This window comes from Myodes glareolus, chromosome 12 (assembly GCF_982192425.1).
Source record: "Myodes glareolus chromosome 12, mMyoGla1.1, whole genome shotgun sequence".
Taxonomy (NCBI): domain Eukaryota; kingdom Metazoa; phylum Chordata; class Mammalia; order Rodentia; family Cricetidae; genus Myodes; species Myodes glareolus.
The window spans coordinates 34,342,492-34,354,214 of NC_142037.1; the positions used below are offsets into that span (position 1 = coordinate 34,342,492).

Consider the following 11,723-nt stretch of genomic DNA (forward strand, 5'->3'; position numbering starts at 1 on the left):
ATCCACTTCTATAACCAAAATACTAATTAACCACACCCTAGGTCAGAATCTCTTGTTTGTAGCCACATCTGTTGTCAACAACGTTGAAAGAGAAAAGAATAAGAAAAATAAGCTCAAACTCTCTGATCTCCAGTCAAGGTGGAACAGGTTCACGTCTATGGGTCCTCACACTGAATCATCGCTTCAGTTCAACATATTTTTATGGTAAAATATACTAATCCATTCTTAAAGCATAGGGTGGATTTAGTGGTTATATACAACCAACTTCAATCTTCAGCCCTGAAACCTATCCCTGCCAAATAATTGTTATTTGGTCCCAACTATTGAACAATTATTTCCCTGTTTTTTTTTTTTAAATTAGAAGAGCCCACCTGTTATTCCTGCAGACCAATCGGTGAAGGGTCACACCCAATAAAGGAGACAGTTGGACAGGAAGAATAGAAGGTGAGAGGTAGTGAAATAAAGTCATTGCTTAAACTGTTATCCTCTCGGAGACCTATACAAAGCCAAGACTTGGCTTTTCTAGTAAACATATCAAAGTCTTCACATTGTGGGCGAAAACAGAGTTCACTAATATGGATGAGCAACCGCTAAAAATAAATAAGCAAGAAAACAACAAAAATAAGTTTCAGAGAGCAGAAGTTACATTATACCCATAAGTACTATATTAGCTACAATGCTCATTCTTTAACAGAGGATGACTCAGTAAAGCAGTGGTTCCCAACCTTCCTAATGCTGTGCCCCTTTAATACAGGACATGATGTGGTGACCCCCAACCATAAAGTTATCTCATTGCTATGGCATAACTGTAAGTCTGCTGCTGCTGTTATCATAATGTAAATATCTGGTATGTGACCCCAAAGGGGTCACAACCCATGGCCTGAGAACAACTGCACTAAAGGAACAACTATGTGCTACACACAGAGAGCCATGAGCAGAGATAGGAAGCAGAGAGCGTCTGAGACCTGAGAAGATGCAGCTATCAGAGTTACCAGACAAAGACCTCCAAGCAGGCAACCAGTGTGCTTAAGGAACTGAAGGAAGCCATACTCACAGAAGTAAAGGAAGATGTAACTGCTACGGTTCATGGAACACATGAAGATGTGTGCCTGGGTGCTTGTTCCTTCCACACCCTATAATGAAATTGACTTCCTGAAGTCATGTGTAAACGATCTTTGCAGGTAGAATACTGGAGATGTGATTAGGCAATCCCTGCTATGGGCCCTCATAGCATTAGGGACTTCGTAAAGAGTTAGCAAGCTTACTCTCCCTTGCTGTGTCTTCTGGCCCAGCAGGAAGGCCATCACCAGATGTTAGTGTTATGATTTTGGACTTCTACAGAGATAAGCTAAATAAGCCCTCTTTCCTCTTTATAAATTTACCTACACTCTAGAACTCACTTACAGCAACAGAAAAATGTACTTAGCTGAATGGCATCACCAAAAAGAGAAGATATATAAGAAAGAAAAAAATGGAAACATCAGAGTTAACTGGCAATAATCATAAATTAAAAATTGTTTAAAGGGGCTCCATAACAGATTTGAAATAGCAACACAAGCAATCGGCAAATTCAAAAAAAAAAACAATAATAATACATGCACGCAATTCAAACAGCAAAGAGAAAAATAAAGCAAAATTAATAGCCTCGGAGAAACAGACACCCCTCAGTATTTGTACCAGCAAATACTTTACAAAAATAATAACATAATAGAAATGACCATAAAATGTGTGAAATGCAAAACATTTAGAAAATCTTAATTCTGTACAGCCATGCCCAAGATATATAAAGTGATGAGATGATTTTACTTGCATTTATTCTTTTAAAATGTTTTCTGCTCTTTTCTAGATCAGTAAATTTTTAAATTTACATCTTATGCAAATGGCATCCTGTTTTATAAGGCATAGTTTTTAGTTTAATACCCGCCATCACACTAAAGACCTGATGACTGTTGTGGTATTTTCAGCTCTTTTCACTTGCCACATCTTACTAACAGCGATAAACATCTTCATCATCTTCAATACTCATCAACACTGACACAGTGAATACCACTAAGGATGCGAGTCCCTCTGGGATTGCAAGCCTCAGAACGGGAATGTTGGCTCATAAGGAATAGATGGATTTAATTAGACTAAGATATTAATTATATAAAGAATTGTGTGTTTCTCATACTCTCCCTCTCTCTCCACTTTCTCCCTTCCTTTCCATTTTCCTGCCTCCTATCCCACGTGATTCCCTTATGTTTTCATCTCCCCCCCATAACACATCATTTTTCCAAATTCCATATCACAGAAAACATGATACACAGCATTTTGCCACCTTTACTCTCTCTGTTCCTCTTTGGACCCTTACGCCTCCCTCCATTTCCATTTCCAAGTGCATTAACACACACACACGTGCATACATGCTTATATTTCACATATGGTAGAAAACATGCAATATTTGTTTCACTGAGCTTAAGTTTATTTAACATGATAATTTCCAATTCCAACATTTTTGTTTTTGCAAATGACACTATTTCCTTTTTCTTTATGGTTGAATAAAACTCCACTGAGTCCATATGTCACATTTTCTTTCTCTGATCATATGTCAGTGGAAATCTAGATTGGGCTTTCTATCTTGGCTCTTGTGATTAGCACAGTTGTAGACATGGTTGTGCAATTATCTCTGTGCTATGTTGACTTCCAGACTTTCAGGTACATACTTGGGAGTTTCATAGGTAAGTCCGATTTGTGGTTTGTTGATGAATATTCGTACTGAATTTCATGGTGATTTTACCAATTTATGTCCTATCAGAAGTATAGAAAAAATGTGTAAGTTTTAATTTCCCTAGGGTAGTGCTTTGCTTGTCAGAGTTTTTATAGCAGTCCTGCCCCGAGCCCATCTAGTGCTGTGCATTGTTGACTCTGATCAGGAAATAACCCTCAAATGTGCCTTTGCAGGAGCTTCTGTGGTCACCTCTACCTTCTTCCAACAAAACTTTTTTTACACATACATATCTAATTTGGATATTTAGCATTTACAAACTCTGCATAACTATACTCAAGGGAAGCTTTTACTTCAAGACAAATGCATCATAGCAAGAAAAGATAAAAACAAACTACCAGAAGTCTGAAGTATATTGACAGTTGAAACTCTCTTGGGCTCTGCCTAAACACAGAACTAGGCTGTGAGTATACTCTGAACCATAAAGATATATGGGATTGTGACTTTAAAGTGTACCCTTAAAAAGTTCCACTGTCTTTTTGAGTCAGAGCAGGCTTATCAAACCTGGTACTTAATCTCCAATAAAGAAGAGAACCTTGAGATTTGTTGGGGGTAGTTCAGACTTAAACAGCACACCACAAATAATGTTGATGTTGTCTTAGTCAAGAGTCACAAACATCCAAACTTCCACCAACCCTCAAAGGTTGACATTCTAGCTTTGACATATTCGATTCCACGTTTGCCCTCCAGTTCTTGGTCAAACAGGTTAAGGATAAGTTGTTGAGGTGTACGCCTTCTCTTACACATATCTACAGAGCAAGATAAAGCACTACTAGGGTTATCTGCATCACTAAAGAGATGTGCATATACCTTTAGAAAAACATTCGATTTGTCCGCAATTCAGAAGAGATCCCAGTGCAAACTTGTCTGTAACCTTCCTTGACCTTAGCAAGCAGGTTACCTTCTTCTTCCACTACAATGGGCACTTCATAAAGGACATCTATGGATTGATTCAGTAGAACAACCAAGTCACAATTAGTTGAATGTAGAGACCCCTCTGCCCTATCATGTTCAGTTGAAAAACACTTTATAAACATTCTAATTTAATGTCTTACATTTGATGATTATCAATATTATCATGAGTTCATTTTTTTCTAAAAAAAAATACCCTTGAAGTAACCTCATTAATTGTGTCTGCACTACATCAAAAAGCAATTCAATGACTCGTGCGTGAGGTGAGTAGAACCAGAGAGAAGAACTGAGGCTGAACTCGTAATTTGACAAAATGGTCAGGCTGCCCCACAGGATCATCAAGGAAGCCCAGTGTTTGCTGGCAGAACCAGTTCCGGCATTAAAGCAGAACCAGATGAGAACAACACCCATTATTTCCTGCAGTCATTCCTGGCCCCCAGAATTCCCCCTTTAAAGGAGGGACTTTTAAATTGGAACTATTCCTTCCAGAAGAATACTTACCTAAATACACACCTAAAGCACGATTTGTGACCAAAATGTGCCATCCTAATGTAGACAAGATGGAAAGAACATGCTTAGATATTTTGAAAATATGTGGACCCCAGAACTGCAAATCCACACAGTTCTGCTATCAACCCAGGCTTTGTTAAGTGCATCTAATCCCGATGATCTGTTAGCTAATGATGTAACCAAGGAAGGAAGACCAATGGAGCCCAAGCCTTAGAGACGGTGAGAGCGTGGGCTAGGCTATGTGCCAGGAATATTTATCGGTCAGATCTTCAAGTTGTACATCACTTCTGTTCTGACAAGACTTCTCCCTTTGTTTGTTTGCATCCCATGAACACAGTCTTAGAAACATTACAGACCAAAAGCCAAGGCGTCTTCATCTTTGACGATTATATGCACACTAGTAAATCTATGTCTTGTCCTGATTCACTGTTGAAAAACATGACCAGAGGCTAGAAGTGTTGTTCAGGTGGCTGTGACATGTTTTAAAGGAATAACTCTCTACTTGGATTCATTTCCCCAACATGGTTTAAGTAGAAAGCATATGAATGAGGTAGCTGAAAAGATTAGATGCCTGGGGTATGGATGATGATGATGATGATGATGATGGTGATTATGACCATGATCACCATCATCATCATAATCATCATCTACGGGAAAAGTAGTTTTATTTTATTTTAATAATTTTCTTCCCCCTCCCCCATCTTCCCATCTTTTGGGTTTTAATTGCAGTGGTTAAATGCGACTAACCTATTTCTTACAATATGCTCTCTAGCCAAGTCTAACTTTAGATGCTGTAGATGGACAAGCTTGACTGTTTGAACCGAAATGGGAATATTAAAAAAAGCATCATAGCCCTCACTAATAACATTGTGACTTTGCTGTCAAGTGTAGATTCTCTGCCCCTCACCCCCAAGAAAATGAATAGAAGAAGAGAATGAAGAGGAGGGGAAGAGGAGAAAAAAAGAAAAGAGGAGGCGAGGAGGAGAAAGAGAAAGTTCGTGACCATTTTATCTGTCGGGAAACTTCTGTAAAATCTTATGTTTTATTAAAATATTTTTGTGTGTTATTTTTTTAAAAGGCAGTTCAGTTACAAGTTCTGTTACTATTACAAAAGAAGTCAAAATTACAATAGTAATTACAATAGTATTCCTTGGTCTTCCTAGACACAGTGACTCTACATGCATACCTCAAGGGTCTCTGTTGATTGTCCAAGACAGTTATGAAACTAGCTATCCATTGTGTATGGCACCATCAGGCTTTATTGGAAGAGGTCCTTGATGAGTGTTATTTTAATGAAATGCCCCTTTTTTTCTAGTGTGAAAACAAATTGAGCTTAATAGACTTCTTCATTTAAATAGCTTCCCTGTCAGGTACACATCTATGTTTTATCTATGCCAGTCCTCAACAGTTAAGAAGTACAAAAGTAAGTTGTGCCTTTTTTTTAATTTGAGAATTTCTATTCATTGAAGGAAATTATAAGCATTCAATAATCTTTCTCTGTGCTTCTGCTACCAGGATCCCAGACCATGTTCTGGAGCTTCCACTGTTTCTATCTGAAGACGTACACTGCATTTTCCTGTCTGTTTAGTAGCATGCCCCTTCCCATCTGTGTTCCCTAGTGCACTGACCTGCTGCCTGTAAGAGATACTTGTCTACTTTTCCAATGCTTATCATCTATCTGGGTGTTTTAAATCTATCTTTCCCTTTATCCATAAATTAAGTCCAGTTTAATGAGCCAATCCAGGCCAATAATTAATTCTTTAGAATGTTCTTCTGCATTTTAATGAAAGAAGATTTTACTTATCCTGAGAAGATCAAGCTAGTGTTATTCAGAGATCTTGCCGAGTGTTTTGGCCTTGTTGGTTTGTACACTAAATGTGCTGTTGACATAAAGTAGTCATTGACTAAACTTTGAACTCTTATCTTGGGCACAGAATTGTGGATTTTTGAGGACAAGAATGAAATTAATAGGGTCATTATCAACCTCCAGATTGAATTTAGTTTAGTAAATGTGGTCACTGTAGATTTAAATTCCACAGAATACAGTGCTTTTGAACCCATGTTAAAATAGATTCTTTGGTTGAATCGTATGTAAATATATAAGCAGGAGTCTTAAATTGGAATAATTGTCTGTTCTAGGCCTCAATGATGTTGAAAGAAGTTGACTTCAGGCATCAGATAAGCAAATCCAAATCCAGAAGGAAATTCTAAACCTAGAAAGACCCATTGGTTGTAAGATCCTATCACCCTACGAGGGCCCAGAGCGGTATTTAGTCTCTGCTGTTTCTGTGATGCACAGGAAGGTTTTAAGGTACAGTCCAGCCTCTGATGGATACAATTGTATTCATATTTTTCTTTTTCAAATCACCATGAATGATGGTTCCATGGCTGTTCACTTTACAGACCTTGAAATACAACCCCACAGTGAAGTGAGGATGGGTCCTGTTCCCTTCCAAACCCAGAGAAATGCCTTAATGAGCAGGACCACTCCCTACTCCACCATCCTCTTGGAGGTTCACAAAGTTTTTCATAACAGCGTACAAGCCAAGTTCCTTCCATCTTACTGTCATCTAAGCTCCCATTTTCCAAAGCAATTCCTCAACTCCTCCTCCCAAAATCCTAGCAGTGGCCACTGGGTGGCAGTAACAGACTTTGTCAGAAACTCCTGTCAGCTTTAACAGCAAAAGCCCACAAGATCTTCCCAAACCACTATCAGTCCATTCAGGCTCAGATAACGGGCATTCAGGATAGACCATCTTGGCTCAGAGCCCGTCCTGGGCTTTAGGAGATAACATAAGGGTCTGTACATTAGAGCTGTAGCTAGAGATTTCTCTAGATGCTTGCCAGTCTTTCCAACACGGTTGCAAAGTCGTCATGTGAGTGGGACCAGGAAAATCTATAGATCTCCTCTCCAGTGAGTTTAGTCAAATTGGGGAGGAGCCAAAATTCCTTTGTCAAAGGATTTGAATATGGAAAGACTCACTGTTTGAGCATCACTGAGACTATAGAGATGAAATAAAGAATAAAGCAATGGGCACCCACAATTTACACATAGAAGTTTCCCCCTTAAAGTTCCATACCATTTCTGACTGACTTCACCACACCCTGCTAATGTAATTACCCTGCCCATTAACGGCTAGCTTGCAGGTTCAGGTAAGAGTGCCTAGCAATCTGAGGAACCATCCACCCTACAGGCCATTTCACCCTTACCAATGCAAATGCCTCCTCCCATTCCTGGCCAAAGAATGCAAAAGGAGAAATTTCAAGAGGCTCCCAAACCCATTAGATTCAAAATTCAAACCCTGAACATGTTAGGTTGTTGTAGGCTCTGAGGACACGCTAATCTCTTCTTTTGTGTAAAATATGCAGATGTTTAATCCGTGAAGTCTGAGAGCCATTCAGTGAAATTGCTGTGGTCATTTTATAATCAAAAGTTAACACAGGATTTCAATAATCTTTACAACAGCATGTTATTATCTCCCCACCCTGCTCTCCTTTTTCCTATCATTTTAAATCAGTCCTAAAAATGCATTTTATCTGTTATACATGAATTGGTCCGCTTCTTCTAAAGCATCTAATCTTTTCCCTGTCCTCATATGCACTGGAGTGGAACTGAACAAGGCTGTTGTCATCATAAGCATCATACCGTCTTTCCATCAGCTCAGGTGGTCAAGACGCGCACAGTCGGTCACTGACAAAGACACCAGTTTGAACCAGAAAGCCGCACAAGTAACCTTGTGGGAAATCCCCCTCCAACTCTCAGTAACCATCTCTAGCCACCTGTGTCCATTGTCTCTAGCCACAGCATCCTCAGCATTTCAGAAGGTGTGGAGTATCCCATACAGTCTCCAAGAAAGAGCTGAGCAGTTCCCACTTTGGGGTTCGAGCCAAGAAGTCTCACTTTTTCATATTTTACCAGAGTCAGAGTTTGCCTCAAAGCATCATTCTGGGAAAGCAGCAAACAACTGAGGACTATAGAAGATCAGTGTAATGTCTCATCTGATCCCCCTCCAATCTAAGTCCCCTTTCAAAAGCAGTTGTAAACGAATCTGCAAGGTGAATGGGAAAAAGTTTTCAACTTGTAGCTTAACTCCCTAGCAACCAATCGGATGCTAGACCAAGCATCTGAATTCCATCTTTCATGAACAGATATAAGCCTTTGTAATTGGCTTAAGCAGCTTCACCTGGCTTCTCCATGAGCCGCACTCTTCAGTTAGAGTGGACGGGAGCAGCTGTCTGTGTACCTGTCCTTGGCTGACCTCCCTTATATTCAAATCTCCTTTGTTATCCGTTTAGTCACCTTCCCTGGCCCCTGACTACAGATATTTTTCTACCCATCAGCAGATCAAAGAGTCTTGTTACCAGAGACTGGGGAGTCAGAAACCAGATGAAAGCAATGTGCATATCTCTTGACTTGTTTTCTTCATCTTTCTGCAAAAGGACGCCTTAGTTATTACATAATTAATTACATAAGGTGGGTTATCTCAAACATCTCACCTGAAAAACTAACCGTATAATATTTCTTGATTTGGGTGTTCATATTACTATGAGCTCTTTGTGTGTGTTGGTGTGTGTGTTGGTGTGTGTGCGTGTGTGTGGTGAGTGCCAGGCCTAAGGAGGCCAAAGAGGACATCAGATCCCCTGAAGGTAGAGACATATATGTAGTTATGAGCTGCCTAATGTAAGAGTCAGGAATTGAACTCAAGTCCTCTGCAAGAATAGCAAGGGCTTACCCTCTGAGCCAACTCTACAGCCCTTTCTGCAAAATCTTGTTTCAAGGAAAAAGGTATAGTGTTGGAGGAAACCAACAATCCCCAAAAACACTAGGGTTGGAAAGACAGGCCACTATGCAAACTCTCAAGGCCTTGTCTCTGTGTACAGGAACAGACTGAGCCCCAGGTTTGAACCACAAGATATATGTAAAGAATCTTGAGGGAAAATCACTCCTCCAAATTCTCAGTGGTTCCTGAACTAGTCAAGACCAGTTCTCAAGCTAGGAGTGCCATTTGCAAGGCACTGGTGAAGAAACTGATCTGATGGGTCACAGGGTGAGGGTGGGGGTGGGGTCTTAATAGCACACCATAAATACTGCTGTCATTATCCTGGCAAAAAGTTAAACCAGGCATCCAGGGATACCAAGAGATAAAGAGGGAACATTGCCAGTCTCCCTGTAAATCAGCTCTCCACAAACCACCCAATCACAAAGCCCCAAGACTGTATCATTGAAATACTACACCATGACTAGAAACTTAAGATATAGAAAGTAAAACTTACTGCTTGATGAGGCACTGTGTCTTCTCGCCCCAGTTCCATAATGACTGAATCCATTTGTTACCTGCTAACTTAATATTTATTGAGTGGAAGATTTAAAATGTGTTAATAATAAATGAGAAGGTCTGTACCAACCTATTAGAAACAAATCCAGAGTGGAAAAAAATGGGCTCTGTAATCACGTGAGAAATGCCTTCAGCAGTTCCTGTCTGAGAGAATTTAGTATTTCAAAATTTCTTCTGAGGGTCTTTAACAGAAGCGGGGTCCTGAGAAGTACATATCAATAGTTAATTCAGTCGTCTAGGCACTGTGTTGATCCAAAAAAAAAAAGAGGATTGAATAATCAACTATACCAAAGAATAATTTTAATTTTTAACAATTTGAATTTCTACATACAAAATCCAGGTGAATCTTGTGTAAAGATATCCTGACATAAAACCTTTTTTTCCTATCACTTTCCTAAGTTTAGGTGGTGGGGACATGGAAATTTACTATTGTTATTATTGTACTAGACATGTTTGCTGACTTTTGGAATATGGGCTATAACAAAATTTGAAAAATAATCTTCTAAACATCTATAAGAATCATGATACTATTTTAAATAAAATTTAAAAACCAAAAGTTTCTATATAAAGCAGTAAGAGTTCAGAAAACAATCACTGAATGAGATGAAGCAAATCTTCATGTATAAGAAAATAACATAGGACTTGGGAGGAGAATTACGGAGAAGAGGGATTAGATGACTCCCTCCTTGGCAAGATGAACTGGAGACTGACCGCCCTCTGAACTCAATGGAAAGAAAGCAGAAACCAATCTGATACATGGGCGCATGTCTAGCATGTTGGAACTATGGGGATGAGAAGTGAACTGAAATTATTTTATTAAAATTTCCCAATACTAAGATTATAATTCCTCTCTAAAATACTGGTGATAGTGTTCTATCTCCACCCTCCCATTCTCTAGTGTCACTGACTAAGTGGCCCACATTTATCAAAAATGGTATTTTTTTTTTCTCTTCACAGATGTGATCATGAGACAGATTCATTTAAAATGATTATCTCTCCCCACCATTCGAGCATTCTCATTAAGTGATGCGTGTCAGAGAGCCATCTTTCCTTCATCTCTCTTTATATTCCTTTTGATCAAATATCAAGCCTGAGCTGAATTGCCTAACTAAGAATTCAATTAAGCAAGCGTGTTTAAATTCATTAAATGTGCTAGTAAAAATTAGAAGTCATATAAAAACGTTCTTCATGAAAAATAGTCTAAACTACTTTTTTGTGGATTCTGAAAAGTGTGTGTGTGTGTGTGTGTGTGTGTGTGTGTGTGTGTGTGTGTGGTAGATGGGTATACATTTATGTGGGGGCCTGTGGGGAGAGATAGCCTGTTTCTATCTCCTCAACACGAGAGCTACAGACACATACCCGTCCACACTGTTTGTTGGATGTAGCTCACGTTTTCATAGCAAGCCCTTCCCAGTGGAACCATCTCCAAGGCTTTGGAATCTGCATTCTGTTGTGACTTGTAAGAGCTCTGTGTATGCGGTACATTCTATTCCTCTTCGTAGAACTCTTAATTTCTGAAGACAGACTCCAGTGAGTTAACTCCCAAAATCTTATCATACTCATCAAGTAGCTTGAGTATTTTAAACCTTCGATGGCCGTGTGCTAACATTCTGCTTTAGTGTTTGCCTGTAGTTACTCATTTATGTGTGAGAAACAACCACAACACAAAATAACCCTAACAGGAAAACTTGAGGGTTGTTTTCCTCCCTCTGCACTGTTTCCAAATGAGTGTGAAGTAACCCAGCACATCAGTACCATCATTCGGGAGAGGAGGTACACACCTTGACTTCCTTGTGACTGTCATCCTAAAGTGAAAGTCAAATGAAGTTGTGGCAGGACAAAGCTAGGGAGCAGTTCAAACTGGAGTTACAAGCAATGATCAAACAATAACCAATTACAATCTTGCACCACCATGTATTTGTATAGTATAAGAAGTTTCCAAAGTTATTCCACATTGTGTCCCATAAGCGCCCTTGGAGGCACAGGCAGAGCTCTACAGTGGACCCATAGTACCCTAAGGAGTTTGGTTTTTGTTTTCGGAGTCGTCCACAGGTAAGAACACAGACTCCTGGTCACACTGTGCAGAAGACCAACAGGAGAGCCGGTGTGAATCACACCTGGCATTTATTAAACAGACAAAGATGCTCAGAGAAAAAACTGACGCAGCCGAGCATGTGACTGTGAACTTCTCAAAGAAGGGT

The 11,723-nt window shown here is 39.5% G+C and overlaps 1 long non-coding RNA gene and 1 pseudogene across 1 annotated transcript; one reads left to right on the forward strand and one right to left on the reverse strand.

Annotated features, from left to right (window-relative positions):
* Nucleotides 1–2,454: 2,454 nt before the first annotated feature.
* LOC146892297 (uncharacterized) lies at nucleotides 2,455–10,971 on the reverse strand. The gene is made up of 4 exons (XR_015004697.2): nucleotides 10,882–10,971; nucleotides 9,593–9,764; nucleotides 7,967–8,235; nucleotides 2,455–2,787 (listed from the first exon to the last, which is right to left on the reverse strand). It is a non-coding gene; the product is annotated as an uncharacterized LOC146892297 (long non-coding RNA).
* On the forward strand, nucleotides 3,990–4,639 carry LOC125392327 (ubiquitin-conjugating enzyme E2 N pseudogene; annotated as a pseudogene).
* Nucleotides 10,972–11,723: the final 752 nt, after the last annotated feature.